This window comes from Dipodomys spectabilis, unplaced genomic scaffold (genome assembly GCF_019054845.1).
Source record: "Dipodomys spectabilis isolate Male_0828 unplaced genomic scaffold, ASM1905484v1 ptg000346l, whole genome shotgun sequence".
Lineage (NCBI taxonomy): Eukaryota > Metazoa > Chordata > Mammalia > Rodentia > Heteromyidae > Dipodomys > Dipodomys spectabilis.
Window position 1 is genome coordinate 1,309,955 of NW_024871023.1, and position 18,757 is coordinate 1,328,711.

The window sequence follows — 18,757 nt, forward strand, 5'->3', positions numbered from 1 at the left end:
GCCATGCTGGCTTTGAACTTCAATCTCTCAAACCACATCCTCCTGAATAGCTAGGATTACAGTCATGAGTCACAGGTGATTGACTCTAAGGTCTATTGTTATTCATGCCTTTCAACTTCTGAAATTCCCTAGAATTTCATATTGTAATTATTTTTAAAGATTAATGTTTTAGAAAGACTAAGAATTGCTTTGATGTTTCACTGTGTTCCTTCTGTTCATTTCACGCTAAAAAAATACTTAAGTTTCTGGACCCTACCTTTTTAGGATTCTTATTGGTGAGACCTAGTACCAAGAAGTTTGTCATGTACTCTATGCGGTTCTAATGAATGATCAAGTGCAAGGACAGAAGATGGAGAACTAGTCAATAATTTCTACATTCTCAGTGATGACTATGGTAGTTAAAAATAGGTCTTTAAACAATTTAAGAATATAATAATTATAGACAAAGGTCAGTATATTCATCAAATTGTTATATGATTATATGAAATGAACCTCATTATTTTTCTTTATTTATTGGATAAATTCAAATTAACATGAGAGATTTTATTATTAACTCATTAAAATGTTTGGGAGAAATGATTAATTCTCATTGCTGTCTAAGATATGAAAAATATCTGTACTCTCCTATTATTAGTAGGAATGCAATATGTTGTATAACATGCACTTGGCTAGTAGCTCTTTTTAATAAAATTAAAATTACCCTGTACAGGACCATAAAAGAGGGGGAAACAATGCTTAACAAGACATGTACTCATTACCTTATCCTATAACTGTAAACCCACTGTACAGCATGTTTACAATAACATTTTTAAAATTCTTCTGAAATCTAAGAGACATAAGAGATATTTTCTTTGAAATAACAAATTTGTAAGTGACTGTTTAGAACAATCCTAATATTTGCTAAAAACAAAAATGTAAATATTCCTTCAGCCAATGTTCAGGATGAAAACACTGATACTTTGGAATGTTACTGACTGAGCAACAGAAGACGGTGGACAGTCACTTCACAAAGGAAATTACAACTCCATTAACCTGTATATGAAACCACAATCACATACATGTATGAATAATTTTATACATAAAACAAACATATTGAATTTACATATAGCTATTTTCATAGGGCATCTTAGAAAAGGCAAAATGATAGAGATGGAGATGAGATCTTGGTTGTAGATGTTGGATAATGACAATCATGATAGTGATAAAAACAAAAACAAAAACAGAAAACCTTGTGATTCCGGTGGTAAAGTAATTTCTATATATTCTAATGGCCTTTGATATGTTCTTCAAACCCAAAGAACTTTAAAGAAAAAGGGGGTTTATATATGCTACAAATTTTAAATGATATCCAGACAAAATATCCCATCTACACTTTTTAAGGTAAAAATTTGTTTTCTGTTGATGACCTAGGACTGGCACTTAGAGATGATTCGAACTTAATAAATAATTATTATTGAATTCATGAGTGATTAAATGAATTTTAAAAAACTAATACAAATTTATAATTTCTTAACTTCTATGCTATAATTAATAAGTTGAGATACAATCTACTCAATTAATATTCAACACGGTAGAATAATCAATCTAAATACAGAAATAAGTGCCATTAAGTGAAATCTATTTAATCTAGAACTTGTTAAACAGACAGCTATACTTAATGAGTAAAAGGATAGATTTTACTTGATAATAATATATTCACTTTTGTTATGTATTTCAATGCTCTTAGATTATTATACATCTGTTAAACTGCAAAGTATGACATTTTTTCCTTGACTATATACCTTTTTACAGCATTCCTTAACCTAACTGCTTTTATTAATCTAACAAATAGAAGTGACTCTATTCTGCTTCTCTGTCAATAGGTAATGATTGTACTATTAAGGAGTAAATGGATGTGAATAATTAAGATGAGGGCCGTGTGTGTGTGTGTGTGTGTGTGTGTGTGTATGTGTGTGTGTGTGTGTGTGTGTGTGCTTGTGTGTGCACGCATGCGTGCACACATACACGTGTGTATGTTTGTGTGAGATTGAATAAATAGAGAAAATAAAAATAATAAAAATAAAATTTAGGACTTACAGATTTCCACTTAATTACCCTGCACCATTGTGAAAATGTGAAATCTCAGTACAACTTAATGACATTAAGAAATTGTAAGGATGACTTGTACAGTTCTCTGGGTCATTTTTTATTTAGAATTTGCATTTGTGCCCCAGCAATCATATATAAGCTGCCTGACAACTCCTTTATAGGATATTGTGATCACTTGGTCACATATATGTAATTCATATTGTGGTCAGAATGCATATGCAAGTTCCTGTGATTTGTTTAATCTGAGGAAGGGTGACATTTTGCTATATAGTTTAAATTACAAAATCTTACCTCACTGGTAGAAGTGAATAGATAATTTGCCTGTAGAACCCATAAAAGTCATACTTGCTGTAAATTGAGAAATTTGGGCTTGATACTCATGTTTCTTATCAATGTCATAGAAGAAAGACAAGTCTTCTCATAAGAGAGCCAAGAATGAGTCATGAGGAAATATGAAATATAACACCCTCTTGTCCTTAACATATCCAGAAACTACATACTATAAAGCAAAATTATACTTTTTCTTTGTATAATTGTTCAAGATATATATTTTAATTTTCCTTGAAAAAAATTCGGTTAAAGATAAAGCTGAATGATACTCTTCAAACCATTTCCAGAAAATGAGAAATTAAGTTTTAGAGGGTTTAGATTAAAATTTAAGTGTAGAATAGGACACTCTCTAATTCCTACCAAAATACAATATTTGCTACATAACAGATTCTTAAATTTTTGGCTATAAAAAATACTAACTTTATTATTTGAGAATAAAATTTTGCTAGCATCAAGCCAAATTTACTAAATAGCATTACTCTTATTTAGTAATCAGAAATGTGTTACAATAAGAATATTATGCACATAAACCTTATATAAATTATTACACATTTACCTATATAATTGTGTATTCATATGTGGTAGCATCTACACTTTTATATATGTATGTATATACATATGCATATACATATATAGCAAATCACAATGTGGAAATCTGCAAGTTGTTATTTATCAAATTAACTCACTCAGTTTGAAGTATGAATATTGTGAGGTGGCAAGCTTGTTTCTAAGATCTATCCTTGACAAATGAAGGGGTCACCTCGCTTTTTGTACTTAGCTGTCTTAACTATATTATGCAATTGGCTTGGAAGGGAATATGGTGCAACTTGATGGAAGCATATGTAAAAATTCATCTTAACAGATGGGTTCTTTACATTTAAAAGGGGAATAAAACTTGAATCAACCTCTTCAAGTGTACATACTCCCTTGTGGTATAAATGTAGTAGATAGGTAAGTAGTAGTAGATAAGTAGTAGATATATAAAAGAAGTGTAAGTGCTTTTGCTGAAAGGGTCTTCAAATATTTATCTTTATATTTTCAACTTTTGTGTAGACTAAGAAATTATGAGAGCCAGTCACCATCTAATTTGTTTCTTCCCCCTTTGCAGCATTGTCGGTGCTGAGCTTGCCTTGAGTTCTAAGTATATTCAGGCAGCAGATTTGGAACTTATTTAAAATTCCATGTGGTTGATGAAATCTATTTATTCTGGCAATAATTTTTATTCCATACCCACTTTACTCTGTCAGTAAATCTATGAACTTACTCCATGATGGTAGTTAAAGATTTTTCTATCTAAGTACTAATGACAATCAAGTAATTTAATCATCAATTAACTTTCATCTATCCTGTAGACAGTATCTCTGAAGCATACAAGAAAGGGTCTTTTTTGTGTTTAAGAAACTTTAACCTTGAGGTACACACAAATTACTAGATAACACATGACCACCCCAATGGACTCTACTTAATAAACAATTTGAAACTCTTTCAAACACAGTTAATACCATTTATTTTGCTGTTCTAACGTTTCACTCTTTTGTCTCAAAATTTTGTTTTTAATATCTTAAAGTAGTTGTATGTAATGGCATCAATTTAATATGTCATCTTGATCAGTGTTACCCCTTTTGTCAATGTCCCTGCATCTATCTCAATCCCACATGTCCCCTCCATTTACCTGGTCCAAATTTCACATGGGTACATTGAACATTATGGCTGCTTTCACCTTCTTTTAACACAATTTTTATATAATAATGACATAGTAATATTAAAATATCGTTTTCTAAGCTCACATTAACTAGATTCAAATTTCTCTTTCTTAGTAAAGTATTTTATTTTCCTTTTTGCTAACTGGGAATAAGAATATCACAAAGGCTAAATATTTATGTGCATATGCTCTTATATAATGATATTTAAAATAATGAGACAAAAGACAAGTTGGTTTGAGATATCACAATGTTATTATGATGCCACAACTGCATTGTGATCTCATAATGGGTTTGTGATGCCACAATGCACTTGAGGTCCCAATAGGTTAGTATTGTCACAATAGGTTGGTGATATAATGGCATGGTGGATAGCAATTTCATTATCACAAAAATTATTTTATCAGTTAACAAAGGGATTGTGATGTCTGCAAAGGCATGTGCTTTCATAAATTTTATGAAGTACTAATAGGTTTATGATGTCACAATGTGAAACACTGATCATGTTTTCTGGCAGTATGATGTCACAATAGCTAGGATGTCACAGTGGATGTCTGATATAACATCTTATACCTGAAATATGATGAGGTCAAATATAGACTATGAACTCAAAAGGGGGATAAGATACCACATTGGCAGCATGTCACAAAAGTTATAAAAACAGGAGAAGACTGTGATTTCTCAATGGGATAATGAGGTCATAATCGGTTGCTGATAACAGCTTATATGCCACATTTTAAATATAATGAAATCACAGAACATACATTCACAATGTGTTTGAAATCTCAATGATATCATTATGTTCTAATGCTATGATGTTTTGTACATGATGTCCCAATGAGCTAATCGGGTCATAAAGACAATTTGATGTCACATTGGTTATGATGTCACAATGTATTTGGGATATTACAATGGCATAGCTGATTTCAATTGTAATTATTTCTTTTTTTTTTTAATTTTATTTTATTTTATTTGAGAACATACTGTACAGAGGGGTTACAATTACATGGGCAGGATAATGCATACATTTCTTACCAAGCATTACAGCCTCCTCCTTTGTTTACCCTTCACCAGCATCCCTCCTCCCCCCCACCCAATCATACCCCCCCTCCCCCTCCCACCGACATTGTAAAGCTGGTTTTGACATGACTTTTTGTACTTCTCATTGTTGCAACAGGTCCACCTGAATCCTTAAACGACTTGTTTGTCCCCATCTCCTCCACATGTTATACTGACATCAAATATAGTGAAAGCGGGGGTTACACTGTGGGGGAGGGACATACAAAGCAACAAAGAAATAATCTTATAAATGCGTTAGAAACACATGCATGAAAGAAACAAGAACATTAAAATACATATTTGAGGTTTCGTTTTCCTAACATCACATTATCTGACTTTTTCCGCTTGACTCATACCTATACTAGATATTGCAAATAAGGGAAACCATGGGACCTATGTTTCTTTGGGCCTGGCTTACTTCACTTAATATAATTTTTTCCAAGCCTTTCCATTTCCTAACAAATGGGGAAATGTCATTCTTTCTGATGGAGGCATAGAATTCCATTGTGTATATATACCACATCTTCTTGATCCATTCATCTACTGAGGGGCATCTGGGTTGGTTCCATGTCTTAGCTATGGTAAATAATGCTGCAATAAACATAGTTGTGCTGGTAGCTTTAGTGTGGCCTTGTTTGTGATCATTTGGGTAAATGCCCAAAAGTGGGATTGCTGGGTCATAGGGGAGCTCTATGTGAAGTCTTTTGAGGAACCTCCATACTGCTTTCCGAAGTGGTTGAACAAGTTTACATTCCCACCAACAATGAAGTAAGGTTCCTTTCTGTCCACATTCCCTCCAGCATCTGTTGTTGTTAGAGTTCTTGATTTTTGCTGTTCTAACTGGAGTGAGGTGATATCTCAATGTTGTTTTGATTTGCATTTCTTTTATGGCTAGGGATGTTGAACATTTCTTCATGTGTCTATTGGCCATCCTTCTTTCTTTTTCAGAGAAGCTTCTCTTTAAGTCTTTCGCCCACTTACTTATTGGGCAGTTGTTTCTTTGAGGATTTGTTGTTGGGTGGTTTAATTTTTTGAGTTCCAAGTATATTTTAGATATGAGACCCTTGTCCGTTGTATGGCTAGTAAAGATCTTCTCCCAGTCCGTGGGCTTTCTATTGATCTTGCTAGCTATGTCATTTGCCCTGCAGAAGCTCTGCAACCTTACACAATCCCATTTGTCCAGCCTTTCTTTGATTTGTTGTGTTTCCGGGTCTCTATTCAGAAAATTTCAGCCTGAGCCAAGGAGACCCAGGGTTTCTCCTATTCCATCCTGTAATGTTTTCAGAGTGTCTGCTTTGAGTTCAAGGTCTTTGATCCATTTGGAGTTGATTCTGGTGCAGGGTGATATATAAGGATCTAGCTTTAGTTTTCTACATGTAGTTAACCAGTTTTGCCAGCACCATTTACTGAAGAGGCTGTCTGTTTTCCATTCTATTGTTTTAGCTCCCTTATCGAAGATTAGATGGCTATAGGTCTGTAGGTTCATTTCTGGGTTTTCAATTCTATTCCATTGGTCCTGAGGTCTGTTCTTATGCCAATACCAAGCTGTTTTGATTACTATGGCTTTATAGTAGAGTTTGAAATTTGGTATTGATATTCCTCCAGCAGTGTTCTTTCCGTTGAGGAGCGTTTTTGCTATTCGGGGTCTTTTATTGTCAAGGTGAGGATATGGATAAAAAAAGGGCCTGTGATGTTATAAAGGCCATGTGTTTTTTCAAAGGTTCTACGAGGCCATAATAAATTTGAAATGCAAGAATATGATCATGTTGATAAATCCAAACTGTGATGTAATAATATCATGTCATAATAATGTTTTGTGTCACAACTAGTTGGAGATATAAAGCTAAAAATGAGGTCGCAATAGGGTTGTGATGTCACAGTGATTTGCTGATATAAAAATGTCATGCTGGATCTCAATGTCATTAACTCACAATGAATACACGAGTTCTCAAAGGGACTATAATGTCTTCAAATGAACTGTTGATACAGATGTGATGAAGTTCTAACAGTTTTGAGATATCACATTGTGACACAATGGTCATGAAGTCTGACAGTGTGATGTTACAGTGGTCATAATGTCACATTGGATTTCTGATATCAGTTGCCAGACCAGAAATATTATGAGGTGGATAACAGATTATGGACTCACAAAGGGCCTAAGATATCACACAAGTAACTTGTTGCAAAAGTTATGAGGATAGGATAGGTTTGTGATGTCATAGTGGGCTAATGATATCACAATGGGAATGTGATCTCACTACCGTTATGAGGTCACACTGCGTTTTGAAAATCAACACCTATTCCACAATTAAATGCAATGGAATTACATAATAATCATTTACAATGTGTCTATAATGTCACAATGACAATGTGTTTCCATAATTGTTTGATGTCACTGTAGGTTTTTGATGTAACAATGAGCTGATGCTGTCATAAAGACAAGATGGTGTCACCCTGTTGCTTATTTCACAATGGGTTTGTGATGTTAAAATGGCATGTCTCATCTCAATTGTCCATAGTTAACAATGAGGTTATGCATACCCAAAAGTACTGTCATGTCACAAAGGCCATGTGCTTTTTCAAAGCTTCTAAGAGATTATAATAGGTTTGGGAGGTCTAACGTGATTGTGATGTCAGAATGGCAATGTAATGTAACACATGGTTTGCGATGTCACAGTGGTGATGAGGTCGCAGTGGGTTGGTTATGTCACAATGAGTGTGAATTATCACAATGACATCCGATTTCAAATGCTAGTAGTTAACAAAGAAGATACAAGTCCACAGAGGAACTTGTATTCACAAAGCCTATGAATGTTCTAAGATAGTATGGTCTCATAATAGGTTTTTGAAAAGACAATGGGACAGATATCACAATGGAAATGTGACATCAAAATATCATACCATAATAATGATTCGATGTCACAATCAGTTGGTTATGACATGTGATGAGGTCACAATATTTTCACGATGTCATAAAGGGTTTGTGATATCACAATGGCACAATGGATCTCAATTCTCATTAACTCACAGTGAGTATATGAGTTTATGAAAGACTATGATGTCTCCAAAGGTATATATTGTAATAAATTTGATGAAGCCTTAATAGGTTTGTGATGTCAAAATGTGACACAGTTGTCATGATATCTGGCAGTGTGATGACTCAATGGTCATGATGTCACAATGAATTTCTAATATGAGTTCAAAGACAGATGATGAGCTCACAAAGTAACTTAAATCTCACAATGGCAGCATGTTAATAAATATGAAGACAGGAGAGGTTTGTGATGTCAGAGTGTTAGTATTTCACAATGGCCATGTGATGACACAAAGGGTATATGATGTCACAATGGTCTTCAGATTGGTTCGTGTGCCAGTATCAAGCTGTTTTCATTATGGCATTATTGTAAAGTTTGAAATTTGTAATTGTTATTCCTCCAGCACTGTTGTTTCTTCTATGGAGTGTTTTTGCTATTCAGGGTCTTTTATTATCCCATATAAATTTTTGGATTGCTTCTTCTATTTCATTGAAGAACGAAGTGGAGTTGGAACGTTGACCTGTATTGCATTTAACTTGTAGCTAGCCTTTGCGAGTATTGTCACTTCGCATTAACCTTCACAATCCTGGGGCATGGGAGGCTTTTTTCCACTGCCTTACTTCTGCTTTAATTTCCATTTTCAGGTTTTAAAGTTTTCATCATAGAGGTCCTTCACGTCTTCATTTAACTCAGCTCCTAGGTGCTTTGTTTTTATGGAGCTTTTACAAAAGGAGTTTTTTTTCCTGATTTCAGCCAGGCTTTTCTCATTGTTGGCATGTAGAAAAGTCATTGATTTTGAGGGTTAATTTTGTATGCCGCTACTTTGCTAAAATTTCTGATCAGCTCAAGTAATTTTGGAATAGATACCATAGAATTCGTTAAATACAAGATCTTGTCATCTGGAAAGAAGGGGAGTTTTACCTTTTTTTCCCCTGTATACATCCTCCTGGTATTTGTAGCTTTCTATGCCTTGTAATTAATGAGAAGTGTACAGGAAATTACTTTTTGCTGTAGATTAAACATACAAAGGCTTTATTTTATTGAGGAATGTTCAATGAATTCCTAGTTTTTCCAGAACTTTGATCATAAAGAGGTTTTGGACCGTGTCAAATGCTTTTTCTGCATCCATTGACCTAATCCTGTGCATCTTATCTTTTCACTTGTTGATGTGATGTATTATATTAATTGGTTTACATATATTGAACCAGTTTTGGATCCCTGAAATTAATCCTGTTGATAGTGGTGCATCATTCTTTGGTGAGCTGTAGAACTCAATTGGCCAAAATTTTGTTGAGGAGTTTCTCATCGATAGTCATCAAAGTAATGGTTCTATATTTCTCTTTCTTTGATGAGTCCTTGCCTGGTTTGGGGATAAGGGTTATGATGGTTTCATAGAGTTTTGTACTGAACTTTCTCTTTCAATTTCATTGAAGAGTTGGAGTATTCATGTGAGTTCTATTTTGAAGCCTTGTAAATTCATCTGGTCCAGTGCTTTCCTTGGGTGAGAGGACTTTTATTGCTGTTTCTATTTCAATGCTTCTTATGAGTCGATTATGTTGGTTTAAATCAACTTTTTGAGTTGGGGCAGGTCAATATTAGGTACAAATGTGTTCATTTCTTCCAGATTCTCAAACTATTTAGCATAAAGTTATAAGAAGTATTTCCTTATAATGTTCTGAATCTTGGTTATTTCTGTGTTGATGTTTCCATTTTCATATCTGAATTTGTTTATAAGGCTGTGTTCTCTTCTATTTCTGATAAGATTTGCTAAGGGTCTGTCAATTTTGTTAATTTTTTCAAAGAACCAACTCTTTGTTTTCTTGATTCTTTCTAGGGTATTTTTGGACTCCAATTCATTTAATTCTAATTTAATTTTAATAATTTATTTCCATCTAGTGGATTGGGGTTTAGCTTGTTGCTCTTTTTCAAAAAGCTTCAAGTTCCTTGTTAAATTGTTGGCTTCAGATATCTCCAATTTGTTGACGTAGAAACTCACAGCCACAAAGTTGCTTTTGACTATTGCCTTTGCTGTATCCCAGAGTACCTTGTGTTTCTGAGTTCATTTTTGTTAAATATCCTGAATATTTGAATTTCCTTTCTAATCTCTTCCATCACCCACTGGAGGTTCAACAGTGTGTTGTTCTGCTTCCATGTGTTATAGGATTTTCTTTAGAGGTATTTGGTGTTGAATTCTAATTTTCTTCCCTTCTGGTCTGAGAGAATGCCGGGCATAAATCCAATGTTTCTGAATTTGGACAAATTTGCTTTGTGACCTAAAATGTGGGTTATTATTGAGCATGTTCCATGTGCTGCTGAGAATAACGTGTATTCTGGTGCTGCTGGGTAAAATATTTGTTAGATGTGTATTGTCTATTTGATATATGCAGTTGTGTAGATATGAGGTTTCTCAGTTGAGTTTTTGCTGGGATGATCTATCTAGTAGGGATTGTGATGTCTTAAATTCTACAGGAATTAATATCTTTGGAATTATATGACACTTGAGGGAAAATAGTGTTTCTCAGATGAATTGGGGTGCTCTGTTGTTTGGTAAATAGATATTAATAATTGTAGTATCCCCTGAAGGATTGATTTATTAATGAGTATGTAGTGACTTCCTTTGTCACTTTTTGCTTATTTTAATTTGAAATCTATTTTATCTGTTATTTAGAATTGCAACTCTGGCCTGTTAATTGCAGCCTTTTACTTTCTGAATTTTTTGTTTTTGTGGGAAGGGAATGTCTCTTGAAGACAGCATATAGAAGCATCTTGGTTTTTGATCTAACTAGACAATGTATGTTGCTTACTTGGAGAGTTCAGTCCAGAATATTGAGAATTAGAACTGAGAGGTTTTTGGTAGTTCCACCATGTTATTCATTTTCTTGCAACCTGTCCCAACTGGGTTCTACTTATGATTCTTAGATTCTCTATTTCAAAATGATTTAACTTCCTTTCTCATGTTTTTATTGGATTTCTGAATGTGGGATATTTCAAGTATGTTTTGTAGGGCTGGACTGGGAGAGATACATTGTTTGAATGTTTCTTTGCTGTGGAAGATAGTTTATGACCTTTTCTTTGAAGGATACTTGGCTGGATAGAATATTCTTGGCTCCTAATTGTTTGTAGGAAATCACATATATTATTCCAGTCTCTTCTTGCTTTAATTAACTCTGGCTAGAAATCTGAAGTTATTCTGATTGTTTTCCCTTTATAGTGATTGATCTTTGTTCTATAACAGCTTTAAAGATCCTTTCCTGTGTCTCATTTTATCCTGTGCAGATTAAAATGTGATAGAGGGAAGACTTGTTCTGGACCATTCTATTTTTGGTTCTAAAAGCTTCTTATATTAGAATGGCTCTATCTTTTAGTAAATTTGGGGAGTTCACTGTTAGGATCCCGTTACATAAATTTCCTAGACATTTAACTTCTGCCTATAATCCTTTGTCTTCACCCATAAGTCATAAATTAGGCCTTGTGATGGTATCCACTCAATATGAAATAGATCTATCACTTTTTCTGTATTTGTCTTGAATATTTGTCTGTTCTTTGTAATGTCTAGGTTCTTTCAATCCCAGAAATTTTGCATTAGCTAATCTACTGTCAAGGTTTTTTTCTTTTTCTTTTTTTTAAATTTTCTTTCCTTCTAGATGTTCATATTCTGTCACTTCTAGTTCTTTACTGGAACTTTGTTTAAGATCTTGTATGGACTCCTTTTTCCTTGATTTGGGTTTTAGTGTTCATTCTCCAATTCCTTAGTTCAGTTCTGATAGTTTCATTGGACTCCATTTCCTTATGTTGGACTTCATTTAACATTCCCTTTGTGGCCTCTATGGATTTCCCTATCCTTCTTTTGTGGATTCCATGTATACCTCTAGTAATCTTTGCTTATCTCATCTTTCTTATACAATTCCTGTATTTATATTTGATTAACTTTCCTCATCCTTATGAAATTCTTTTATTAATATTTAGTTAGCCTCATCATGCTCCCATAATTCCTGTAATAATCTTTGGGTAGGCTCATTATGCTCACAGTCTTTCCAAGCTTTCAATCTTTTCATCTAGCATGTTTACCAATAGAGTTTGTAGAGCATTTTGGGAACTCTCGTCTGGATTACTCATTTAGAGTTCTGTTGCTAATTATCATGAGGGGAGTTTTAGTTTCCTGGACTACATTTTTCTTGTGTTCCTCTGACTCACACTTCACCTTTGGGAATGAAAAGAAAATCAATTCAGTGCTAGTACACTGTTTTAAGGCAAGTGTCAACCATAGACCTAGTTGTCCAGATTTTTTGATGCAGTCAATATAAGTACAGATACAATGTATTTTAATAGATTCAATCTAGTTCAACAAAAAACAAATATGGACCAATGTTCTAAGAATGTCAAAGAAGGAGTCAGCAGACCAGAAATTAATAGGTGTAGGGAGAATTGTGGTGAAAAAGTAAGATTAGAGGAATGTGGGAGGGAAAAGGAGTGAGGGATTCAGAGACCAGAAAGTATATAAGGAAAGGATGAGAGAAAGAAAAAAAGGAAATGAAAAATACAAAATTTTAAAATGAAACAGCTAAAATTATGTAAGTATAAAGTAATAATAGTACAATTAAAGATGTTAAGTCAGAGAGTTTGTAAATTGAGTGATTGATATCTGAATTAAGTATGAACACAATAAAGGTTAATGCCTAATGATAGAAGTTACATATAAGCCTGTGGATGAATACAAAAGCAACAAAGTGATGTAAAAAAAAAACAAAAAAAAAAACACACACACAAAATGACCAAAAGAGAAAAGTATAAAAATAATTTTAACAACACACACCTAAAATAAAAAAGATGAAAAAAAAGAAATTTTTAAATTGTTTAAATTAAAGAAAATGTTTAAATTAAAGAAATGTTTAAATTAAATAAAACTATTTTTTTAATTAGGTAGAAAAGAGTTACTCAATTTTTTTTTTTTTTTTTTTTTTAGTGGTAGGGGGCGGAAAAATGTGTGTACCCTGAGTTTGTAACCAGTGTCTTGCTGGAGTCTCTGTTTTCCTGTTCTGTTTGAATGTCTCATAGCTTGATTGGTTTCTTAAATCAGTTTGAGCATACAAAAAGAAGCTCTGCCTTCTCAGAGACTTCATGACCCTCCTTGGAGAGTAGTTCAATGGGAGGTAAATCTGCTTTGATTATCACAAAAGGAGAAGATGCCTGTTTCCTCTCTCCTGGAGTTGTTGTGTTGTGGCTAGGTTGTAGGTAGGGTTGAGACCTTCCAACAATCAGTAGCTTTTCCCTGAGGGTCTATCTCCCGAGACACTTACACAGCCCAGGTTGGAGCCATTTTCAGGATATTTGTTTCCTGAGTTTCAATTATCTTTCTTTTATGCCTTCTGCCACCAGGTCTGCTGCCTATGTTACAGGACAGAGTGGCAGTCTCTGGCTTGTTTACCCAGGAAAGAAGTCACTCCTCCATGGGCTGATCTCCCGCTGCCTGGGGCAAGCTGAGCGATATAATTGAAGTTACTTCGAACTGTTGAATGGTTCCTATTATCTTCTTCCAAAGGCTGAGTTATGTGCTGGCTAGTCTGGCCAGGTCTTTGTCAGTATCAAAGATTGAGATCTTCTCTATTGATAGTGAAGGGCGACTTTCCCACCGCTGCTCCAGGAGGAGTTAGGAAGTCATGGTGTACACACATCTTTCCCTTGGTTTCAGAGTTGTCCTCAACCTGCTACTGTCTGTGGTCAGTAGGATGAATATTTCCACTCCTTGTTGGTTCTTGATGGCGGTGAGTAGAATCTATCCCTAGAGTCTTTCTGGAGCCTTTTTCCTGGGCTCTCTCTGTTGATATGTTGGCGGTGGTAGGAGCTACCGCTACCACCACCCTGCAACTACTCGAATCTGGACATGAGCACTTGGATATTTCATCTATGTACAAACTCTATGTACTATGATGGCACACTTGGTATGCCTCTCTCGACTTGGACTTTTCACTAGAAACCTAATCCTGGTTTCCATGTGAGAGCATGTAATCCCCAGCTGATCATTGACCATCTTCCTCCAGACCTCTAATTTTCTGATTTTTCTCCTCACTTTTCAAACCAGAATGTATTTGACAACAATTTTTTCTGGTACTAATAAGTCATTGTAGCTATCAATTAACATGAGTTAAACAATAAAATGTTATTTCAGTTCAATTGCTTTTAACTTTTCTGCTTGAATCAATGCAATTCCAGCCTTCACACAAGAAAAAAGGTGACAATTCTTTAACACAGTGTGTTTGATTTAGCATTTAGGAACTACCAATGGCTAATGTCCAATTACATAGTTTATACATTGACTGTTAAATCCTGATCAAATTTTCAGTATATTCTCATTTGAGTACTTAAAGGAGCAAATAACTTTCAAAGGAAAATTTGTTATATATGATAAAACTATCTCTACCATATACAGAGTAATCTGATATTTGTACACAATGGTCAGTTTTAAAAGGAGCAATCGCATAAACCTTAACAGAGGAGACAGGAACATGATTTTGTAACTTACTACTTGAGTTATACTTGAAGGGTTAAAACTTGCCACAAGAAACATATTTAGTAGATCCTGCTGAGGCATAGTTACTGCATATAAAGTTGCTACCTGCCCAAATACAATCGTCATGCAATTTTCTTGAAGATTGTAAGATCATTCATTTTGACATATTTCCTTGTATTTTTATATCATTTCTTTCCTGTATGTAGGATGAACAATAATGAAGACATGAAATTTCACTCAAATAATTTTGGTTCAAAATCAATTGAAAAATAAAGATACAAATTATGTTTGATTGATAGTAGTTTGAGATAATGAATTCTACAGAATAGAACAGGCATAAATTTGAATCGAAAGATATCTATTAATAGTTCAAATTCTTCCTTTAAATATTCTTTGTTATGCTTAATTTCAGGTGAGACTTATCATGACCAATACTTTGAGATTTCCACCCATAGTAACAAATGGATGAAGAAGGAATGGAATTTGACAACAAACAAAATACATGAAATATGAAGAAGAAAGGGTGTAAAGGGAGGCTCTCGAACTTTCTATTTCTTTCACACAGAAATGGGAATCATAAATATTTGACATCAGTTTAAGGTCAGTGTAATGATGCTTCTTCATGATAATTTAAGAATTATGCTTTTGATCATTCTTTCTACCCAGTGTCAAAGACAAATTACAATCTTGTAATATTCAAGTAGGATAAACGCTAAGAACTCTATTACCTGAACATTTTGAAAGTACTGATGTGCCATAAACCCTACCCAATCCATTTCCAATTAATCTATTTTACAAATGAGGGAAATAATTAATACATGTTATCCCCCCATAAAGTATTTCATTGCTCATACATACCAGTGTTATGCATATCTTTTTTCTGAAAATGCAATTCATTTCTAGCCTGTATTGCACATGATGGAATAATACACTGCAAACATTCAGGCTGCTACATATACTGGTTGTTAAGTAAAATTTATGAAGATCTAACTTGTGAAGGAAAGTTGGAAACTCTAATTAGAGTATAAGTCAGACCTGTGAATTCAGAAGGTGATCATTATATATGGTCGTTTTGAAATCAGGTTGTTTATGATGATGTGCCTATTAAGACAGTGGTATTTTTCCTGGTCAATTCTATAAAATATTGGGTGCAATTTTGCAGAAATATTTGAACATGATTACAATTCTTGAGATTAATTCAACACTAATACTTACATGAAATCCTAGACACGAAGAGATTAGGGGTAAACCTAAGCATTTTCTATACCTACTGGATTATATAGAGTTTATAGGAGCCTCAAGGCTCAAGGAGAACCTATCACATTGCATATTAAAATGAAAATATGTGACAATATGAACAGATTGATTATTTCTGCCCTTCCAGGCAGTGACTAACACAAATAAAGGAACATATCTTTGCTTTCAATTTCTAGATTTTTTTTTTCATAAGTGCTCATGCCTGGATAATGGAATTTTGTTTGTGATAAGTAGAGCAATTATGAATCATGTTTTCTTACTGTGCTAGTCTATTGTCCAGGAACAAAGTAATGGATAAGAAGCTGAAAGTGATTATAATTACTGAGAAATATATGTACTAATAGATTTATGAGAAATTATAAACTTTCTATTGCCAATGCTGTTTACTACAGAAAACTGTAATTGGTGAGAATCCATTTTGAGACAGATATTCAGCTAGGTCCCTGTTATTTTGACTCTTATCATTTCCATGAAAGCAAAGGTTCATTAAATCATTTATCCTGTCACTAAGCCAATGTGCACATTTTGCTCGAATTTTCTTAGTACAAATTCTAAAAGTTCATAAATCTTTGAAGGTCACTGTCTAGAATACAACTTCAGTGATTTTTTTTTCTATTTCTTCATGATTCACACTGTCATATCAAGTTCTAATTTCCCAATGCATACAATGTGCACTATTTGTAATTGTCGTTGTCATTAGGCAGCAACTATGAAGAAAAGCAATCAAAGTATTCTTCATCTGGACAATGTGATTAATTCTTTCAAAACTTGTATCTATATTTATCTCTATTAGTTGCATTGAAAAATGTTAACAAAAGTCATTTGTATGTCATAACCTACTAGAAAACAATGCAAAAAATATAAAACAGCAGTGGCTTATCAGAAAGGATGAGAATGAGGATGAGGTTGCATGCTGTTCAGTAAGTGGTAAAATCCCATCTAGAGATCAACTGTATTGAATTTTATTACAATTGAAATATACTTCATTTAAATATAGGAGGTTGGATATTGTCCTCCAGTTTGACTCAACTGAAAGAAATAAAATTTGGGCTGAAAGTCCTAAGATCATGATTGTTACGTGAGCTGTATTTGTGCGATCAAAGAAATGATGATCACTCCCACACAGTACACTTACAAAACCTGATCACTGCTTCTGAGAAGCCTTCTGATGGCCATCAATTATATCTACTTCAGAGAGGGTTCCTGCTCTGCTTTGATGTGTCTGATTAACTACCTGAGACATCAAATACTACCATAGCATCAGCTCTTTTAATCAGTACCTAAGTGCCCAAGTTCTTTGTAACACTGAGATGATGTCAGTTTTTGCATTTATAGACAAATCATGGCCTTCTAATTCTTGTCTGCCATGTTGGTCTGAAAATTGTCTCAAAACACGTCCTCTTATTCTACCCAGAGCATTATTGAATACTCCATCTCCTCAGTAATACCACTAAGGGAAATTTGACCTTACCACCTTACCGTCTCCTAATTAATGTAATCTCAATTACTTTCATTTCCTGAACTTTGTTCATATGCATGAGATATTTCAACAAAACAACTTCCACTGAATATTATTGAAGTCTCCATACACGCAAAGATGCTTCTATAAGTTTCTATGTTACCATAACCTATGAATTAGAGAAGTCGATGCATTTAAATTCAGTGTGTCTAGATATAGAAAGATTTAGAGATTAATATGTTCTACATGGTTGATTTTCTTTCACTCATCACAACATTTAGGATGTCTAATTTTGAAATATTTAATCATCTTTACTCTAATAACGTTTTTCTCAAAACAGGAATGCTGACATATACCTGCCTATCACAATGAAAGAAAGTACACCCCTTTACATCTTTGTTTTGAGAAATTAAGTCAACTGGTGTAGTTTACCTTATTTCATATTGACAGGAGTACTTAGAAGAACATAGATAGGATTTCTTCTGATGGAGTTTAAAATTTTAGTCATGCTGATAACATTGATTTTGTTGTGGTGGTGGTGATGGTTGTGGTTGAATTTGCTCTTCGGTCCTCAAATCTGGGACTGGGCACTCTCACTCTGCTGGACACCTTAAAACTAGTGCTGAATCACTTGAGCCATAGTGTCACTTACGACATTTTTTTTGCATGGATAGATGAGGAATAGAACTCAGAGCCTCATGCAAGGTAGTTAATCACACTTCTACTGAGTTTCCTTCCCAGCCTCTGAGTTTAGATATGTTAGATTGTGATGTAAGCAAGCAAGTAAATTATGGACCATTCTAGATTAAAATGTAAGAAACCATAACTTTAATGCATTTATCATCTCTGAAGATAACAGAGGCTAACAGTTCCAATGGACACAAATAAGAAATTCTTTAACTAGAATGAACTTTGTTTCATAATAGGAAAATGTAAGAACTATCTAATGAGAAGTGGGAATATTTCAGAAGGTATTGCCCACAGTAATACTCTCACATTTTGTGTCTTCATTCTCCCAAGAGGGATTCCTAAAATAAGTTATAGGTCCTAAAGGAAGAGTGAAGATTTATATATTCCCCAATATATTGCTTGTTCCAGAGGTAATTTTTTTGAGAATTCTGTGGATCCTGAGAGGTTAATCAGTGTCCCTATGATAAAAATCACAAGATCATAAAGTGCAGGTTGTCATACATATGGTGAAATACAGAAACCTAATGTTTTCTTGAAAAATGTTAACAGTACACAACTTTTATTTTATGTTGATGAATTTGTGTATTGTTCTTAACGAAAATTTTGGAAACTTATTCAAATGACGTGAGAG